Below are 8,104 nucleotides of genomic sequence, written 5' to 3' on the forward strand. Positions count from 1 at the left end.
AAATACGAATTCAGTTTAAATAGAGTAAAAATATAAATTGAAATAAAATAAGAAAAAACAGAAAAATTGAAAAAAATGGAAATAATTCGAAAAAATAATGAAAATAAAAGAAATTAGTACAAGAAAAATAGAAATAAAATGATTAAAAACATAAAATTAGATAGAAACAATGGAAAATAAGAATAAATCCAGAAAATTATAAGAATTAATTGAAATTAAATTGAAATAGAATAAGAAAAAAATAGAAATGAAAAGAAAGCAATAAAATACGAATTCAGTTTAAATAGAGTAAAAATATAAATTGAAATAAAATAAGAAAAAACAGAAAAATTGAAAAAAATGGAAATAATTCGAAAAAATAATGAAAATAAAAGAAATTAGTACAAGAAAAATATAAATAAAATGATTAAAAACTTCAAATTAGATTAAAACAATGGAAAATAAGAATAAATCGAGAAAATTATAAAAATTAATTGAAATTAAATAGAAATAGAATGAGATAAAAATAGAAATGGAAAAAGGAAAGAAATAATAAAATACGAATTCAGTTTAAATAAAATAAAAACATGATTTGAAATAAAATAAGAAAAAACATAAAAATTTAAGAAAATAGAAATAAATCGGAAAAATAATGAAAATAAAAGAAATTAATACAAGAAAAATAGAAATAAAATGATTAAAAACTTCAAATTAGATTAAAACAATGGAAAATAAGAATAAATCGAGAAAATTCAAAAAATTAATTGAATAGAAATAGAATGAGAAAACAATAGAAATGAAAAATAAGAATAAAACAATAAAATACGAATTCAGTTTAAATAAAATAAAAACATAATTTGAAATAAAATGGGAAAAAACAGAAAATTGGGAAAAACTAGAAATAAATCGGAAAAATAATGAAAATAAAAGAATAGATAAAATAAGAAATTAGAATTGGATTGAAAGATACGAAAATAAGAATAAATTGAAAAAATTCAAAAAAATTAATTGAAATTGAATAGAAATAGATAAGAAAAAATACAAAACGGAAAATAAAACATAATATAAATAATGAAAACGAGGGGAGTTGAATAGAATAAAAACAAAAAAAAAATAAAAAAAAATTGAAATTAAATACAAAAAAAACGAAATCCCCCCATTGGAAATATAAAAATGATATTAGAGCATCGTCGAACTGGATAACGAACGGAGCCGAGCATAAAACCAAAGATTCGAGGCTCGCGTGAGCTCGGCTCGGCATGAGGATCGTCCCGTTTTTTATTTTCAGTCATAATGATAAATCGCACCGTACAAAACTGATTTTTTTTTTCAATTTGTAATCCATTTTCGATGTTTATTATTGTTACAATTTGAATGTTTACAATTTATTTCGAACGAAGAAATTAGGTTAAAGGTTAATTTTATCTTGATAATTGGAAGGCTGTCGTGGAAAAATTCGGTGTTGTATTGACATATCTCATTTATGCTATTGAGTGTATTTATAAATATAAAAATTTTTATCTTTTCAACGGAGTTGCATCATTAATAGTAACGGAAAATAACTAAGGTCGTTTCGCAGTATGTATACGTGAATGAAATTAAAAATAAATCGAGTACAATGAATGAATTTCGATTCGAAGCAATCGTTTTTTGTGAGCCCCTCGTATAAAAAAATTTCATTGGAATAAGAGAGAAAACAAACTTTTCAAAATCGATTTTTTCAGAAATATCTAAAAAATCATAGTTTTCTCAAAAAAATTCGATTTTTATTTTTTATTTCGAAAGTTTCAACTTTAATGTTTTATATCTCGCTTTGTATAATCAGGAAAAAGTTGCCGTATTTTTTGTATGATAGAATCGAAGTTCTTCTTCTGATTTTTGCCTATTACAACGTGTCAATTCCATTCCTGTAGATACTATGAATTTTTAAAGTTTTATTTCCCACTAAACTTTTACTTCAACTTTCACCCTGTATATTTCCTATAAATGTCTAACTGAAGCAACCAAATATGACTAATCACTTAGATACACGTTTTGTGCATTGATTAATATAAAAAAATCATCTGTATTTCAAATATTTTGGAAAATATCGAATTTTATATACAGGAATGTCAGAATTTTTTTTATACAAAAAAATCGAAATTTGCTTCTATTGGAAAGATACGTGAAAAATGATGTCAGTTTTCGAATCAAAACTATAATTTTACTTGAAAATTGAACTTTTATACATTTTCTTCAATTTTCTACCGTAATAATTATTTCTCGAAATCCCAGAAAAAATTTTTGTTCATTTTCAAACCAAAAGAGAAATTTCGTTTTGAAAGTTTCAACTTTAATGTTTTATATCTCGCTTTGTATAATCAGGAAAAAGTTGCCGTATTTTTTGTATGATAGAATCAAAGTTCTTATTCTGATTTTTGCGTATTACAACGTGTCAATCCAATTTCTGTGGATACTATGAATTTTTAAAGTTTTATTTCCCACTAAACTTTTACTTCAACTTTCACCCTGTATATTTCCTATAAATGTCTAACTGAAGCAACCAAATATGACTAATCACTTAGATACACGTTTTGTGCATTGATTAATATAAAAAAATCATCTGTATTTCAAATATTTTGGAAAATATCGAATTTTATATACAGGAATGTCAGAATTTTTTTTATACAAAAAAATCGAAATTGGCTTCTATTGGGAAGATACGTGAAAAATGATGTCAGTTTTCGAATCAAAACTATAATTTTACTTGAAAATCGAACTTTTATACATTTTCTTCAATTTTCTACCGTAATAATTATTTCTCGAAATCCCAGAAAAAATTTTTGTTCATTTTCAAACCAAAAGAGAAATTTCGTTTTGAAAGTTTCAACTTTAATGTTTTATATCTCGCTTTGTATAATCAGGAAAAAGTTGCCGTATTTTTTGTATGATAGAATCAAAGTTCTTATTCTGATTTTTGCGTATTACAACGTGTCAATCCAATTTCTGTGGATACTATGAATTTTTAAAGTTTTATTTCCCACTAAACTTTTACTTCAACTTTCACCCTGTATATTTCCTATAAATGTCTAACTGAAGCAACCAAATATGACTAATCACTTAGATACACGTTTTGTGCATTGATTAATATAAAAAAAATCATCTGTATTTCAAATATTTTGGAAAATATCCTATTTTATATACAGGATTGTAAAAAAAATTGAAATGATTTTCATTCAATAACAATAATTTTTCCTACCAACTGGTATGTTTTTCGAGATTTCTTCCGTTTTCAAAAAACAAGTTCAAATTGTATATTTGATAGAAACTCATCGTTTTTCGGATCACGTTTTTCTCGTTTAAGCTCTAATCCGAACGGCTCAAATTTATTTATATAAAACTTGGTAGCTAAACAACGATATACGATTCCATATTATATCTTTGATATTTGTTTATAAATATAAACTTGAACTATAAACAATATGTATATAATGAACTCTGATATTGATTAATTTCAACATACAACAAATTTCCATTATAGACTAGTTTTTTATGAAACTCGAAAAAATCGTTGCAATCGAATAACGTAATTCATTATTTTGAAAAAAATCCTCACTAAGCAAAAAAATAATTAAACTAGCCTTGAATACGTGTACAAGCTGCCTTAAATACTAAATCTCGTCGTATACGAAAGCGAGTTGGAAAAACGAAATTTCGATGTTTAATCGATTAGAAACGGTCAGTGTACAAGCTGCCTTAAATACTAAATCTCGTCGTATACGAAAGCGAGTTGGAAAAACGGAATTTCGATGTTTAATCGATTAGAAACGGTCAGTGTACAAGCTGCCTTAAATACTAAATCTCGTTGTATACGAAAGCGAGTTGGAAAAACGGAATTTCGATGTCTAATCGATTAGAAACGGTCAGTGTACAAGCTGCCTTAAATACTAAATCTCGTTGTATACGAAAGCGAGTTGGAAAAACGGAATTTCGATGTTTAATCGATTAGAAACGGTCAGTGTACAAGCTGCCTTAAATACTAAATCTCGTCGTATACGAAAGCGAGTTGGAAAAACGGAATTTCGATGTCTAATCGATTAGAAACGGTCAGTGTACAAGCTGCCTTAAATACTAAATCTCGTTGTATACGAAAGCGAGTTGGAAAAACGGAATTTCGATGTCTAATCGATTAGAAACGGTCAGTGTACAAGCTGCCTTAAATACTAAATCTCGTTGTATACGAAAGCGAGTTGGAAAAACGGAATTTCGATGTCTAATCGATTAGAAACGGTCAGTGTACAAGCTGCCTTAAATACTAAATCTCGTCGTATACGAAAGCGAGTTGGAAAAACGGAATTTCGATGTTTAATCGATTAGAAACGGTCAGTGTACAAGCTGCCTTAAATACTAAATCTCGTCGTATACAAAAGCGAGTTGGAAAAACGGAATTTCGATGTTTAATCGATTAGAAACGGTCAGTGTACAAGCTGCCTTAAATACTAAATCTCGTCGTATACGAAAGCGAGTTGGAAAAACGGAATTTCGATGTTTAATCGATTAGAAACGGTCAGTGTACAAGCTGCCTTAAATACTAAATCTCGTCGTATACGAAAGCGAGTTGGAAAAACGGAATTTCGATGTTTAATCGATTAGAAACGGTCAGTGTACAAGCTGCCTTAAATACTAAATCTCGTCGTATACGAAAGCGAGTTGGAAAAACGGAATTTCGATGTTTAATCGATTAGAAACGGTCAGTGTACAAGCTGCCTTAAATACTAAATCTCGTCGTATACGAAAGCGAGTTGGAAAAACGGAATTTCGATGTTTAATCGATTAGAAACGGTCAGTGTACAAGCTGCCTTAAATACTAAATCTCGTCGTATACGAAAGCGAGTTGGAAAAACGGAATTTCGATGTTTAATCGATTAGAAACGGTCAGTGTACAAGCTGCCTTAAATACTAAATCTCGTCGTATACAAAAGCGAGTTGGAAAAACGGAATTTCGATGTTTAATCGATTAGAAACGGTCAGTGTACAAGCTGCCTTAAATACTAAATCTCGTCGTATACAAAAGCGAGTTGGAAAAACGGAATTTCGATGTTTAATCGATTAGAAACGGTCAGTGTACAAGCTGCCTTAAATACTAAATCTCGTCGTATACAAAAGCGAGTTGGAAAAACGGAATTTCGATGTTTAATCGATTAGAAACGGTCAGTGTACAAGCTGCCTTAAATACTAAATCTCGTCGTATACAAAAGCGAGTTGGAAAAACGGAATTTCGATGTTTAATCGATTAGAAACGGTCAGTGTACAAGCTGCCTTAAATACTAAATCTCGTCGTATACAAAAGCGAGTTGGAAAAACGGAATTTCGATGTTTAATCGATTAGAAACGGTCAGTGTACAAGCTGCCTTAAATACTAAATCTCGTCGTATACAAAAGCGAGTTGGAAAAACGGAATTTCGATGTTTAATCGATTAGAAACGGTCAGTGTACAAGCTGCCTTAAATACTAAATCTCGTCGTATACAAAAGCGAGTTGGAAAAACGGAATTTCGATGTTTAATCGATTAGAAACGGTCAGTGTACAAGCTGCCTTAAATACTAAATCTCGTCGTATACAAAAGCGAGTTGGAAAAACGGAATTTCGATGTTTAATCGATTAGAAACGGTCAGTGTACAAGCTGCCTTAAATACTAAATCTCGTCGTATACAAAAGCGAGTTGGAAAAACGGAATTTCGATGTTTAATCGATTAGAAACGGTCAGTGTACAAGCTGCCTTAAATACTAAATCTCGTCGTATACAAAAGCGAGTTGGAAAAACGGAATTTCGATGTTTAATCGATTAGAAACGGTCAGTGTACAAGCTGCCTTAAATACTAAATCTCGTTGTATACGAAAGCGAGTTGGAAAAACGGAATTTCGATGTTTAATCGATTAGAAACGGTCAGTGTACAAGCTGCCTTAAATACTAAATCTCGTCGTATACGAAAGCGAGTTGGAAAAACGGAATTTCGATGTTTAATCGATTAGAAACGGTCAGTGTACAAGCTGCCTTAAATACTAAATCTCGTCGTATACGAAAGCGAATTGGAAAAACGGAATTTCGATGTTTAATCGATTAGAAACGGTCAGTGTACAAGCTGCCTTAAATACTAAATCTCGTCGTATACGAAAGTGAATTGGAAAAACGGAATTTCGATGTTTAATCGATTAGAAACGGTCAGTGTACAAGCTGCCTTAAATACTAAATCTCGTCGTATACGAAAGCGAGTTGGAAAAACGGAATTTCGATGTTTAATCGATTAGAAACGGTCAGTGTACAAGCTGCCTTAAATACTAAATCTCGTCGTATACGAAAGCGAGTTGGAAAAACGGAATTTCGATGTTTAATCGATTAGAAACGGTCAGTGTACAAGCTGCCTTAAATACTAAATCTCGTCGTATACAAAAGCGAGTTGGAAAAACGGAATTTCGATGTTTAATCGATTAGAAACGGTCAGTGTACAAGCTGCCTTAAATACTAAATCTCGTCGTATACAAAAGCGAGTTGGAAAAACGGAATTTCGATGTTTAATCGATTAGAAACGGTCAGTGTACAAGCTGCCTTAAATACTAAATCTCGTCGTATACGAAAGCGAGTTGGAAAAACGGAATTTCGATGTTTAATCGATTAGAAACGGTCAGTGTACAAGCTGCCTTAAATACTAAATCTCGTCGTATACAAAAGCGAGTTGGAAAAACGGAATTTCGATGTTTAATCGATTAGAAACGGTCAGTGTACAAGCTGCCTTAAATACTAAATCTCGTCGTATACAAAAGCGAGTTGGAAAAACGGAATTTCGATGTTTAATCGATTAGAAACGGTCAGTGTACAAGCTGCCTTAAATACTAAATCTCGTCGTATACAAAAGCGAGTTGGAAAAACGGAATTTCGATGTTTAATCGATTAGAAACGGTCAGTGTACAAGCTGCCTTAAATACTAAATCTCGTCGTATACGAAAGCGAGTTGGAAAAACGGAATTTCGATGTTTAATCGATTAGAAACGGTCAGTGTACAAGCTGCCTTAAATACTAAATCTCGTCGTATACAAAAGCGAGTTGGAAAAACGGAATTTCGATGTTTAATCGATTAGAAACGGTCAGTGTACAAGCTGCCTTAAATACTAAATCTCGTCGTATACAAAAGCGAGTTGGAAAAACGGAATTTCGATGTTTAATCGATTAGAAACGGTCAGTGTACAAGCTGCCTTAAATACTAAATCTCGTCGTATACGAAAGCGAGTTGGAAAAACGGAATTTCGATGTTTAATCGATTAGAAACGGTCAGTGTACAAGCTGCCTTAAATACTAAATCTCGTCGTATACAAAAGCGAGTTGGAAAAACGGAATTTCGATGTTTAATCGATTAGAAACGGTCAGTGTACAAGCTGCCTTAAATACTAAATCTCGTCGTATACAAAAGCGAGTTGGAAAAACGGAATTTCGATGTTTAATCGATTAGAAACGGTCAGTGTACAAGCTGCCTTAAATACTAAATCTCGTCGTATACGAAAGCGAATTGGAAAAACGGAATTTCGATGTTTAATCGATTAGAAACGGTCAGTGTACAAGCTGCCTTAAATACTAAATCTCGTCGTATACGAAAGTGAATTGGAAAAACGGAATTTCGATGTTTAATCGATTAGAAACGGTCAGTGTACAAGCTGCCTTAAATACTAAATCTCGTCGTATACGAAAGCGAGTTGGAAAAACGGAATTTCGATGTTTAATCGATTAGAAACGGTCAGTGTACAAGCTGCCTTAAATACTAAATCTCGTTGTATACGAAAGCGAGTTGGAAAAACGGAATTTCGATGTTTAATCGATTAGAAACGGTCAGTGTACAAGCTGCCTTAAATACTAAATCTCGTCGTATACGAAAGTGAATTGGAAAAACGGAATTTCGATGTTTAATCGATTAGAAACGGTCAGTGTACAAGCTGCCTTAAATACTAAATCTCGTCGTATACGAAAGCGAGTTGGAAAAACGGAATTTCGATGTTTAATCGATTAGAAACGGTCAGTGTACAAGCTGCCTTAAATACTAAATCTCGTCGTATACAAAAGCGAGTTGGAAAAACGGAATTTCGATGTTTAATCGAT

Source organism: Diorhabda sublineata, chromosome 1, assembly GCF_026230105.1.
Source record: "Diorhabda sublineata isolate icDioSubl1.1 chromosome 1, icDioSubl1.1, whole genome shotgun sequence".
In the NCBI taxonomy this organism is placed as follows: domain Eukaryota; kingdom Metazoa; phylum Arthropoda; class Insecta; order Coleoptera; family Chrysomelidae; genus Diorhabda; species Diorhabda sublineata.